This window comes from Rattus norvegicus, chromosome 11 (genome assembly GCF_036323735.1).
Source record: "Rattus norvegicus strain BN/NHsdMcwi chromosome 11, GRCr8, whole genome shotgun sequence".
Taxonomy (NCBI): domain Eukaryota; kingdom Metazoa; phylum Chordata; class Mammalia; order Rodentia; family Muridae; genus Rattus; species Rattus norvegicus.
Genome location: NC_086029.1, coordinates 48,519,987 through 48,533,986, shown reverse-complemented (window position 1 = coordinate 48,533,986; position 14,000 = coordinate 48,519,987).

Here is a 14,000-nt window from a genome sequence, read left to right as displayed (position 1 = left end):
TCTTGGGAGAATGATGATCCCAAGGGAGCTATGCTAATCCCTCCTGAGGGCTGTGTCCTAGTGGTACAATCTACCCACTCCTTAAAGTCTCAACACCTCTTCTGTCTCCAGTCTCGAGACCAAGCCCTAGTAAATGAACCCTTGAGGAGCACCTAAGCCATGGAAACATAGATGAGCCCCAATAATGGGCAAACTGAAGGTTAAACTACACGTGCCTGACTTTCTATCTTGAGGCATTTTTCAGATGTCGGATGCAGAAGTTGCATCCTTAACAGAGCCCTGTAGCTTTTCAATGAGTTGAAGAGGTAGCCATGACAGTTCAGGCAGCGGGTGAAACTAATGTTACGGAAAGTTGCAGAGCGGAGTTCCAAACAGAAGGAAGCTATTCAGAATAACAGCTGTAAAAATTGCATGGGGGCTTTTGTGGGTTTTAGCGAGCATTGCAGTTTGCTCCCCTCAGCATGCACCTTAATATCTACAGGTAGAAAATGACCAGGGAGCTATAAGATATAACTCAAGGACTAGGCCCTGTGGGGGTCACCCAGGGGGGGATATTAAATTCTGACTTGTGAGAACAGAGGCTCCACACAGAACAGCTTGGAGAAGCCACTTCCACCCGGGCAGCATCGGGCCCTGCTGGAGCATCTTTATTTTAGACTCCCCTAGTAAAGCATGTGTGGGCCTGCCAGGCGTCCAGCCTTCAGGTTACTTAGCTACCTTCCAAAGTGAAGCCCTGCAGCCTCCAAAGAAACCCAGAGTTATCTGGATCCCAAACCAGGCCATACATAGACCTACTAGATTTAGCATAGCCCAAATGAGAAAGGAGCAAAAAGACAGCTTGGTCACATACTGGTCAAGAACCCTGTCAGCGTGCAAGGTAAGTCAGTAAGAAACACGGAGAGTCAAAATCTGAGAACTCCAGTGATATGCAGACAGGCTTAAGTCCTCCAGCTCCCTGAAGTCACTGAGAGGACAAGCAGAAGACACCGAAGGGGTAATGGCTGCAGTGTTTCCAATTATGATGAAAATCATACAGCTAGACACCTAAGAAGCCTGTACCATAGCGTGCGCGCGCGCGCGCGCGCACACGCACACACACACACACACACACACACACACACACACACACACATGCATACACATTTGTGTATACAGTCCATGATAAAACCTCATATAAAATAGCTTAAAAGAGTAGAAGAATTCTTGTGAACAGAGCAAGGGAAGGAACATCTGTGCCAAGAGAGCAAGAGTGGCAATGGATTTCTCTCAGAACCACGCAGTGCCAAAGAGAAAACCAGGGTGTGTTTAACAGTAGGCAGATTGACAGATAGTAAATAAGCCCTGTGTTAACGAGTGGAAAGTAACTGTTTGGCAATGGGAACAAAATCCGTTTGGAAACAAAGACCCACTCCGCTTCACTTCCAGGGACCTGCCATAAATTTAGGAGAGTAAATTTAAGCTAAGTCCCTTAAACCACAGGCGTAAGAAACCTATGTCTGCGTGATTTAAAGATTACCCAGCACTGCTAAGCAGACAGATGGATACATCCAAAATATTTGCCTTGTTAAATTTTTTCTTTTAAAGTCACTTAAGGGCCAGGAGGTGGCTCGGCAGGCAAAGGTGCCACCAGAGCTGACAATGTGAACAATCCCAGAATCGTAGAGTAGGAGGAAAGAAGTGGTCCTCTGGCCTTCTGCGTGAGAGCACAGGGGTACTCATTCCCCACACAAGAGAAGTGGATGTGACTTTTTAAGTCACTTAAAATTTGCCAGATGTGGTGCCCACCTTCAACCCCAGCACTTGGGGGGGGGGCAGAGGCAGGTGGATCTCTCGGGACTACACAGTGAAACCCTGTCTTTAGAGAAAGGTCCTCAAAATTTGAGGCGAAATAGCAAAACCATATTTTTTCAGTCAAAATCACACAAGAAATAAAGCAGCCCAGCAGAAATCTGGCAAAGGTGTGATATTCTAAGGACGCGGTGTTACCTATGGAGTGGCTGAGCTGCTGGGTGCTGAGTATCTTAGCATGAGTGCGTCTTAGACTGTGCACATTTGAAATACCAGGGGTATAGCTTTTCACCCAATAACCTGTATAAAATAGAGACTATGCATCCACCCCAGAACATTAGAATGGGAAGCAAAGGTATAATAGGGATTTAGGAGACATGGGAAGGAAAAAAGCAAGATGGTAGACTCACTCAGCTATCCTGTAGCTACACGATGCACATTGGTGACACTCTGATCAAAAGGCTGAGAGAGCCTATATGAGGGTAAAAATACTCAGAAGGTGGGCATGGGTGAGCCCAAGGGGAAGTGGGCAAATCTCATAGGATGAGCAAACAAGGCCGGAGAGAGGGCTCAGTGGGTTACGGTGCTTGCTGCGCAACCCTGGTGATCTGGGTTCAATTCCCAGAGGCCACATAAAAGTGGAAGGGGAGAATTGACTCCACGAGTTGTCCCCTGACCACCACATGTACACAACGGTATGAACATTTCCATATTACACACACACACACACACACACACACACACACACACACACACAGAGCTAAAACTTTGAACAAACAAACAGAAAGTTGGTTAAAAACAAATGTGTTGGGTCTAAAAATCGCTATTTGCCAAGATGACTAGTGGATGTGACCGTGTGGACTGTGACGTGTACAGAGCATGCACTCTCTGTGTGTGCACTCAGACGGATCCTGTGCTGAACCCAAGAACAGGCCCCAGCAGATTTAAGAGAATTGAAATCATACAAAGTTTATATTTTGCCCACAGCAGAACTTCATGTGTCAACAACAGAAGAATCTGGAAAATCCCCAACTATTTGGAAGTTAAACAACATACTTCTAAACAGCTCATGGATCAGGGAAGAAGTCACAGGAAGGATTAACACTATTTTGAGCTAAATGAGAATAGCAACACAGCATGTACAAGTTTGTGGGAAACAGCTAAGAAAAGACCTAAGCTTTCATGTTAAGAGATGAAAAATTAAACCCAGAAATAGGAAGGAGGATATAATAAACATGAAGTAGACAGGAGTGAAAAATGTCAAACCTGAAAAAAAAAAAAAAGAATCAAGCAAACAATAGCAGTAAAAACAGATGTGCAACCCGCAGCTGGTAAACATCTAATGGGATCCACTTAGCCCAGGAGATGTGCACTACCGCAGGACCAAAAGGTGGCAGGACAGACCCTGCAGACTGAAAACCAAACCGGACAACCGAACCAGCGACAAACAAGCACGGGGAATGCTCAGACCAGTTCACTCTAGCCATTTGGAGTACATCTTTGTCACCATGATTGTGTTTGCACTAGATTGTGTTTGCTTTTCCTCTTAGAAGGTGTGTGCAGAACAATGGAGCAGTGTCCACCATGATTGGGCGCAGGTAGTGAGCTCACAGCCATGCCCTGCTCTCTCTCCTTTCCAGGCTCAGGTGGCCCCTCCCCTTCTGTAAGCTCTCCCTCCAAACAATGATGCCACCAACTGTGGGTAGAACTTATTCAAGGGGAAAAACCCGCATCTCTGCTGTCTTGTTCCAGGCATTGTTTCCTAAGCAGAGTATAATGTTTATATTGCATTTATACTGGTTATTATAGCTAATCTAAAGGTATTAACACACACAGGGAGATGAACATAGACCATCCTATGTAAGGGAGGTGGAACACAGATTGTGTTTCGGGGCTGACCAGGAATGAGTACTCTGCGGGTACAGAGGAAACTATATTTAAAATATCCAAGAGACTAGGAAGATGACTCAGTCCATAAATTACTGGTCTTTACAAGCATGAGGGCTGAGTATGTTCCCTAGAACTCTCATTTAAAACAAAAAACAAAAAAACAAAAACGCCAGGACTGGAGGCCACACTTGTGATCCCAGCACAGGGAGACAGAGACAGGTAGGTCTCTGGGGCTTGCAAGTCAGCCAGTCTGGCAGGAACATCACTGGAAAATACCTGTGGCCTCCATATGTGTTACATGCATGTGAACACACATACACTTTTGAAAATCTAATGCATAGTTGGGAACTGTAAGGCAGCTGAGATGTTAGTCAGCAGGGAGACTCACTACATACATGTCTGCCTACAAGGATAGTGTTGTAAACTTGTCACTCATAGGGCAGGGCAGGGCTGGGCCTTCCTTATGGTCAGCATAAGGAGATAGTGAATTGAGACTAGCGAACTGCGGACCCTCTAAGGGATCGGTCGTTTGGCCTTCAGTAGGCCCCTTTCACAAGGACCAACATGAGAGCATGGACTGGCTTCCTCTAGCTACCAGGGATAACTTGAACACAGCCTGCAGCCGTCAGCATGGCTCCGCTCTGTAAACAGAGGCCTGACCTATTTAATTCTTCCCAGAGGTTGGGTAAGAGCTTGACTCACGCAGACATGAAACTGTGGCCTAATTGGATACTAATTACTCAGAGAGCTGCTGTTTACCCAAACTTCCAGTAAACTGGACTCCTCACGCCATTTGAGCAGGCAGCAAGGGCAAGAGGCAGCGAGGAGTGCAAAGCAGGTCAAGACTCGTCATCCCTGGAAGTCCTTTTGTAAAAGATGTGATGTCACTAATTGCTCAAGGATAAACAAAAGCAAGGCTGGTGAAGCCTAGTTTCTGGATTGAGAATGGCTTTCCTGCGTTTCTAAGGGGCCATCCTCTTGGAAATATTTTCAAATATGTAAGACTAGTGGGAATGCCAGGCAGGGTCCCCTAACAGTGTGGTAGCACACATGCACACACACACATGGACACACGTACACACACTGTGATAGAGTAATCTGCAATGGAGATAAACCTCTGTATATCCAACAACTTAGCAAAGAAAAGGAGGTGGATGGGCAGCCTTTTAGGGGACCCAGGTGATGTCAGGGTAGGACTGGGCAGGAGGGACAGTGGGGAGCAGGCCTCTGCACGCATGTAATCCTTTCCATGGAGAAGAACGTTAAGTAAACCAAACCCAACATGTGTTATATTCTTGCTTACGTGTGAAGCCAGAGGAGGTGATATCATAGAAACTGAGAGCAGAGGTCACTGGAGTCACTGAAAGGTGGGGGAGGGGAAGTAAGTGTCAGATTAAAATGGTGTGGGATGATGAAGTCATGTTTATTGTATATTTTATAAAGAACTAGAACCAATCCCCAATACTACATAGTAAATGCCCAAGGAGGGAGAAACGCACATGACACAGAGTTGTCACCATGTTACACAATGCATCAAATTAGCATACTGTGACCCATACATATGTATAATTTCACTCACACAAAACATTTCTTTGAAAAAAAAAACAACCCTGTATATATGGAAGCTATATCACTATTTTTCCAAATGTCAGCCATTATGGGTGATTCATTTCAATTTAAGCTTTTCTTTTTCTTCATTCCATACGAAATGGACCCGAGGAGAACAAAATTCCTTCTCGGAACATTGTCACTCCTTTCCTGTCACCCGTGTGTCAGCGGCAGCGCTCCCATGACTCTAGACACTACGGTGGTAAAGGGCTTTGACAAGCTGGAATAGACGACTGGCTGCCTCCCGTGAACAGAGGAGCCATACAGCTCACTCAGAACTAAATAAAGCCACCCTCACCCCCACCGCACCCCGCTCCCATGGTGCCGTGAGTCTCCTGTGACTGCGGAACAAAGTGCTTCCACGCAGTCTTTCCACAGCCGTACCACACGGCTCAGCCCTCAGAAGTGCGAAGGGAGAGGTAGCCTAGGCGCATTGGAGACCCTCTCCTAGCTTCTCTGCAGCTCCTCTGGCTGTCCCTTACTGGTGCTCTGCGGCTGCGGCTTCCCTTCCTTGGGTTCTGCTGGACCTTTTATCATCTTATACTTCATTTCTGTCTTCATGGCTCCATTTTCTCACTTATAAAGATACCTGTCATTGCCTGGGGTGCCCACCCTTATCCATTGTGACTTTATCCTAACAATTAAATTATTTCTGGGACGGGGGAGAAAAGCCTTCCAATGTTGTTGGACCTGTGGCTTTGGAAAGGTTGTGGGCTTTGGGTTCCTCCTTTAGTGCAGAGACTACATACCAAATGCTCATTTTTTCCCCAATTCTGCAAATCTACGTAGACCCTAGGTCCTACAGCACTGATCTGGAGAGAGGAAGTCGAGACCAAGCCACAGGGAAGAAAGGGCTAGAGAGCTGGTTGCCATGGTGATTCCCTCTGCAGTTTCCATGATACTATGGCTGCCTCCCACATGGTCCTGTGCATCCCACATGGCTCTAGGTTATTTTGAGTCAATCCATCCCACGCAAAGGGCCACAGGTGACTGGACAACCTGTCCTCCTTCCCATAGTTTGGGGTCCAGAGAGGTCTTAGAGAAGGAAGGGCTTCACTTCAAGGGGGAGATGCAGGGTGAGTTCCAGGCAGGAGTAGGTAGGCTCAGGGCCACTGGGAGGCTCAACTGCAGCAGCCTCCAGCCTTCAGGGATGGTCTCCAAGCAAGGCAAACATTGCATCTGGGGCTTTCTGACAACCATGACTGAGTCTTGGAGGTTTGCATTATGGGATATGTGTTTAGGAAACTCAAGAAAAGGGCCAGGGTCTTAAAGTCACACTGGGACTCCGAATGGGACATTTCTATCAGTATGTTCAGGGGATAGTCTACCATGTGTCTGGAAAGCCAGGGGCCCTCTGAACTCCTCCCATCCAATTCATCCTGATCCCACACCCTCTGTCGCCTCTGACAGAACAGGCAGAGAACACTTTTACTTCTGTGAAGACTGCTTTCTGCGGACTTTGATGGAGTGAGCTGACTCACACCCTTACCCCTTTCAGAGACTCTGTTAGCACTGCATCAGGTACTGGTTTGATTTTCTTTGAAGGACGACTTCTGTACCTGACATTAGAAATGGTGCAGGCACAGGGAGAGTCATTGTCCCTGGGACATCAATTTTGCCATTGCTCTAATCTAGTGGATTTTGTTCAGCCCGGTCTCAATGATTTGGACTTGAAATTTCATCCACGAACAGAAAAGAATATTCAAGTATGAAACCAGCTTCGGATTGGCTGTTCACTATTCTTTTGAGCTAATCACATCTCAGCAGTGTTCATGGAGGTCAGAAACCAGGGGCTTACGAGAGAGGGGGAAGCAGAGAGGTGGCTCAGTAGAAGTCCGTCCTCTGGTCTCACAAGTAGCTTATACTGTGTGTATCTAAGGGTGGGTCCCCATCTGGACCACTGCTGCCTTGGTTGGTGTCTTGGTGCTGAGGCCCAAGGAACCCTGAGGATGCCTTGTACGGTGGTTTGAATGAGATGTCCCCCCATCGCCTCTGAATAATAAATTGGTTCCTGTTGATAGCACTGTTGTGGGGGGTGGGGCTCCTGAGTATGGCCTTGTTGGTCACTGGGGTAGAAGTTGAGAATTTAAAGGTTTGTTCTCTCTCTCTCTCTCTCTCTCTCTCTCTCTCTCTCTCTCTCTCTCTCTCTCTGCTTCCTACTTGTGAATCAAGATGTGAGCTCCCAGGTTTGGCTCCCGTCCCCCACACCTGCTACTTGAGCCGTCGTGGACTCTGGGGCTGTAAGCCCAAACAAACTCTTCTTCATGTTGCTGGGGTCCTGGTTTTTTATTACAGCCATAGAGAGTAGTTAACACATCCTTGTCCCTGTGCTGTGTCTCTTTGCCTCCAGTCTCAGTCTTCAGGAGCCTGGGCAGAATCAGCTGCACAGAGGTCAGAGGTCAAGGCCAAGCCTTGACCCAGTAACATTCCTTGAGAAGGCCTGGAAACCAAGCAAAAACACCCCAATCCAGAATGGCTGCAGGGAACAAATACCAGGGTACGCCCAGAGGAGAGGGCTGGCCAACTGAGACTGAAATGCTGCCATTGCGTTTGTTCTGACGGGTGTGTGACTCTGGACAGTGAATTCTACTTAAGGCAAACTTTTCTCACTGTTGTACTGTTGTACAGGCTATGTCAGTATGATTCACAATTAAAGAAAAAAAAAGTGCAGAGAAAACTGGGAGTCTCCAGGGAATTTGTTGGTTGGACAATTGGTAAAACTAGAGCATGGAGCTTCAGAGACAGTGGGATCCTTGGTTATGGGTACCAAGGTGGGATCTCTGGCCTTGGGTCAGATCAGCTGGTAGCAGCTCAGATCTCAATCAAGACAGCCAAAGGGGATAGAATGGCCGACAGCACTGAGCTCCAACCTCTCGCCCGCTATTTCTGAAGCAGAACCTGAACTGGCTGGGGTGTCATGCTCACTGGGGGATGGTCTCAGAAGACAGGAAAAGAGACAGGAGATGGGGGTAGACAGTGTCAGGCCAGGAGTTGGAAAGCAGGCTCTCAGGGGGGCAGGGGGGCAGCTGAGAGAACCTGGGCCTGGTGGTTAGGGGAAACTAGAAGAAAAAGATATTTGATGGCAGAAAAAAAATCCACAAATCCCTCTCCACAGAGGAAGTCTGAAAGTTGAAAATGTTTGTAAATAACTCCAACAAAGGTCTGGAAAGCCTGTTTGACCAGCTGCCCTGTCAGGCTGCCTGTTGGGGACACAGGAGCTCTGAGGTTTTTCCTTCAGATCCACTCTCCCCCTCTCCCCCTCTCGTCCCCATCCCCTCCCACTCTCCCCTCCCCCTGTCCCCCTCTCCTTCCCTCTCCCTCTCTCCTTCCCTGGTTTCACCATTCTTTTGGGGGGAAGGGGGAGATTTCCACCCACCAGAGTGTCTGAACTTATTATGCAGGTAAATAAAGAGAGCTCACAGGGTGGGGGCAGGGGGGAAGAATCACCTGCTCTGAAAAGCTTGCCAGGGAAAGCCTGTCTCTTAGAAGAGCTGCAGAAAGGAAGGAGAGTAGGGCTCATAGGCTCACACCAGGACAAGGTGTGTGTCCCTCCAGTTCCCTGACCCTGCTGCTCCAGGACAGGTGTTCATCTACGGAAATTCGAGGCCCAAGAATAAGCTTGGATGGGGGGGGGGGTGTTATTTTCATCTGATTTCCTGCTGGTAGGAAGAGTTTTTTTTCCCAGTTGTGGAATGCAGGCAGTGCAGGTGGGGTAGCTGGATCCTATACATGGCAGTTGTCTTTGATGTTTTGAGGAAGCTCCCACACTAGCTGCACTGTCCATGCTCCCCAGCAACACTGCCAAGGCTCTGCTCTCCCCAGCCCCACCAGTGTTTGCTGTCTGTGGTCTCTTTGATAGTTGCTGTTCCAACTGGTAGGAAGTGGTGCTTCATTTGGGTTCTGATTTGCATTTCTCTGATGGTTACTGACTCTGGGCCCAGTCCACACATCTCTTAGGTATTCAAATGTCTTCTTTTGAGACACCTCTTTGGATTGGTCGAGAAACTCTTGAAGGAACTTCAGAAAGGAAACTTTATGACTCTTTGCTTATGCCATAAGAAGGCTGAGATGTGTGGGTCACTTTCCTGCAACCAGCAGCTTTAGATTACCAAGTAGCAGCCAGAAAAAGTTCCCTGGGGTCCTTAGCCAAGATGTCTCTCTCTCTCTCTCTCTCTCTCTCTCTCTCTCTCTCTCTCTCCCCTCTCTCTCTCACACACACACACGTGTGTGTGTGTAATATATGTATATGTGTAACACATATGTGTGTATACATATATGTATATGTGTATGACACATGTGTATGTATGTATCTGTGTGTACGTATGTGTGTGTATAAGTACATATGCGTATATATATAGCCCAACATTTTAAAGAGGATGGAGGCTCAATCTTTAGGGAAGGAAAGGGTGTCAAGAAAGCCACCTTCTACACCCTCCCACACCCTCCTGCACCCTCCCACACCCTCCCGCATCCTACAGCTCCTGTGTTTCGAGTCAGCAGTAATACTTAGTCCTCACTCGGGCAGGCTAGATAGATACCCTGTCTCAGTTAAAGAAAGTTGTCGTTGAGCTGCCCCACCCCCAACCCCAGGAAGAAACGTTCATTCTTACTGTTTCCTTTATGCAAAAGCATATGCGAATTTCTTTTACACATAGAGAGATTTTTAAAAAACTCAAGTCAGTTAACTGCCTGTCACTGGAGCAGAATCCCTAGTGCGACAGTTAATCCTGACTCTCTTTGACAGAGTGTAGGATCACCTTGGAGACGAATCTTTGAGTGTGCTATGAGGGCCTATCCAGATTAGGGTACAGAAGTGAGGAGACCCATCCCCAGTGTGGGCAGCGCTTTCCTTGGAGTGGGTTCCAGGACTGAATCTAAAGGCAAAAGAGCTGAACGGCAGATTCATCTCCTTCTGCCTCCTGACTGGGTGTGGAACCAGACCTGCTCCCCGCTGCTGCTGTTGTGGGCTGCCCTCACACTGTGAGCCCAAATAAATCCTCCGGTTGCTAGTTATTGTTTACAGCAGGGAAACTGGGGCCTAGCATGCTGAGATAATCACTTAAGAGAAGGAGGTTTGTTTGGCTCACAATTTCTCCGGACATTCCTCTCCGACCTCTGCCTTTGTTACCTAGGTCTCATTGTGAGGTGAGAGAGCACATCACAGAATGAAACCATTCACTTCATCGTATGCAAAAAAATGGAAGGTCACACGGCAGTCCTACAGAAGTCTCCAGCTACCTAAGTGCCTGGCATGAGGGGTCACCATTGACTTTGAATCAGGTAGAATCCAGGGCTTTGTGCATGCTGGGTCAGCTCGCTGCCACTGAGCAAGCAGCTCTGAGCTCTGTGATTCTTTTGCCTTTGCAATCTCCTCATCAGTGCTGTAATTAGAGTCCTAACCGCACTGCTTTAAGCTACCCACCCTCCATCCCCACACAGTAGAGAACCTTCACAATCCTGGTTCCTACAAGCTTCTGAGTCAAGTGCAGGTCTTACAAGCCAGAAACTTGTCTGTCTGTCTGTCTGTCTGTCTGTCTGTCTGTCTGTCTGTGGTAGGATCTCAAAAATGTCCTTCTTTGATGAATGGATGAATCAAAGCCAAAAGCCGTATGGGCACAAAACACTTGAAAAATTCTTTTAATTGTATCTTTTTGCTTTATTTCCCTCTCTCCTGGCATAGTAATGGAGTTCATTGAGAAATTTTGTAGATTGGTCTTCACCTTCCCTCCTGGATAAAATGTTTCAATTCAGGGGAAACTGCAGTGCAAAAGCCCCTGATCTTCTCAGGCTGCCCGTGTCTGACCTTTAGACCTTAGCTTGCTTGCTATTTTTGCCTGCATATTCTCCAGTTGTCTCCATTTTCCATCACTCTTGTGGGGAACGTCTGCAAAGCACTGTGGCCACACTCTATCTGCCCCTCATTACCTAATGTTGCCCTTGATGGAATGTCACCAACTCTGAGTCCTCAGGACTCCATGTTTCCTCTGTTGCTTCATACTCTCCTTGGGAACAGAGCAGGAGACCTGCTCAACAGACTAAGGTGGACGATGCCCTAAGACTGTGGGTCTCATCAGGAGTGCCCACTGCTGAATGCTCCCCGGATTCTAATGTACCTCTACTGGCATGCGTGTGCCCATGAGGTTCCTCTGGTCTGTGTGGCTAGGTCCTCTGGCCAATGGCTACCCAAGCACTGGCAGACAGTCGGTGGGAGGACAGGAATAAGGATAGGACAGTTGGCACCATCTCAGATGACATCACTCCCAGCTCCCTCAAGAGCTGAGCATAGTGCCCCCTCCCCGCCATTGCTCCCTTCTGGGTATCTTGTGTTTGTGGAAATGGATGAATTCATCAGTTAGAGGGGACTCTGGCATCCATCAAACAGAAAGAGTTAAGCCAGGATCAAGCAGGTGGCCTATGGGTACATGGGTTCCTACTGGGAAGGGTGGTTCAAACTGCAGGTCACCTGCATGGACACCAGAATCCACAAACACCCTCTCTGATGTGTTTATAGGAAGATAAAGAGAGGATATATCCCAGGTTCCTGGTTCAATCCCAGGTTTTAGCATCAATGTTGTGTTATTAAAAGATAAGGAAAGGGAGGGATATGTTCTATAGAGGTCTGGGGAAAGGGGGTGCCTCAGTGGGCCCATGCTGAGAAATCCCTTTCCCCTGAGGGACCAGCCGCACAACTGTATAGTATAGGAGTAGAGGAGTAGAGGCCGGCCATGAGCACGTGGAGAGAAGAGGGGAGGGGAGTGGGGAGAGAAGGGGCAAAGGGGCAAGGGAGAGGAAGAGGAAGAGGAAGCGGGAGCAAGAGCCAAAGAGTGAGGAGGGGCGAAGCAGCCCCTTTTACAGTGTCAGGCACAGGTGGCTGTTGCCAAGTAACTATGGGGTGGAGCATACCTGGCTGTTGCCAGGTAACCATGGGAGTGGAGTTTAGAATGCTAACACTCTCCCTGGGACCCTGGTTCCTCTGGACTTCTGTCAGTTTCTTGAGAAGCAATAGGAAGGAAAGTCTCTGGACAGGCTGGATTTGGACTCTTCAGAGCCAGGTCCAGCTGTCCTCTCTGCTCCACCATTGGGCTCCCCCCCAACTCCCCACCATGAACACAGTCAGTGCTAATTGTCAATTTGATAGGACCCAGGATCACCTGGGAGATGAGCCCCTAGTTAGGCCTGTAGGGATGATCTTTAATGCCTTCACTAATTGGGATCCATCTTCGTTGTGGGCGAGACCATCTCCTGAGGGGATCCTGGACTGTGTAAATGGGAAAGGGAGGGAGCTGAGTAGCAGTGTGTACACAAGTCCCAGATGTGGATATAGTGTGGCCAGCTCATCCGGGCTCCTGCTGCCTTTCCTTCTGCACCATGAAGGACCGTGCCCTCAAACCACAGCCAGAATAAACCCCTTCTCTCTTAAGTTGCTTTGGTCAGAGCATTTTACCACAGCAAAGGGGAGTCACTAAGACAAAGAGGGGACCAATTCTTGGGAGCTTTCCCTCAGGGCAGAGGTGCCCCTCCTGGCCTTATCCTGCACATGTGGGGAGTCTGTGCAGCTCCCTTCAAGGCCCCTTTGATCCTTTACTTGTGAACTCTTCCTTCTTGCATGTTCTCAGCTGAGCTGCATGGCTAGGCCTTCTGTCAACATGCTATTTTTACCCAAACCACCCACCATTTTCCCCTCGCTCTTTGATGCTTTTATGATGTATTTTGCAACACCAGTTGGGAAAGTAGGGGAGGCTGGGGCGCCTCTCTGCTGTTTTCCCAGAATGCCTTCACAGTCCTGCAGGGAGGACCTCTGAGATGTTTGCTAAGGGACACCAGAGACTTGCTGCTCTCCACAGGGAACTGAAGCTTTCTCAGCCCTGCCCTTCCTCCTGTGCTCTGATTCCTTTCTGCGGACACTCTGGAGGGCTCAATGCTTCTTGCTCGGCTCTGTCCTCCTCCTCTTCCTGAGGCTTTGCCGTCTCTTCATTGACAAGGATACCACAGCTGTACAGCCTCAGGCTCCCTGTCCCATCCTGTCCCGATGGTCATCAGTGTCATTACCCATGGATATTCTGGGATACAGGAGAGACCGTCACTGTGGCGAAATGCCTGGCCCATCACCACTCAAAGGATCACTCACTGTCACTCCAGGAGCACAGGAGAGACAGACATTCTGTGGCCACGAGCCTCCTAAATTCAGAGGCTCCATGGCTCTGCTTCTTATGGCTCTGCTTCCTTTACCTGTGTCCTCCAGGCCAGCTACCTCCTTAGGACCCTATAGAATATTCCATCTCTAAGGCAAACAGGAACCGAGCCACCAGGGCCAGCCCCCTTCTTGGCCTGGAGGACAGGGGGACAGCCAGTGTCCCTACCTGTGTTTTTCTCAAGACACAGTGACAAACAGCATGGTCCACATGCTGGAAACAGCTCAGTGCAAACGGAGTGGCCATTCCCAGGCACCGTCCACCCAAATTCCAGCAGGTCCTAGCGGGATGTTCTGTGTCCAATTCTGCTTACCTAAGGCTGATGGGTCGATGCAGCTCATTCTTTTTTTTATTATTATTATTATTAACTTGAGTATTTCTTATATACATTTCGAGTGTTATTCCCTTTCCCAGTTTCCGGGCAAACATCCCCCTCCCCCCTCCCCTTTTTTATGGGTGTTCCCCTCCCCATCCTCCCCCCATTGTTGCCCTCCCCCCAACAATCTAGTTCACTGGGGGTTC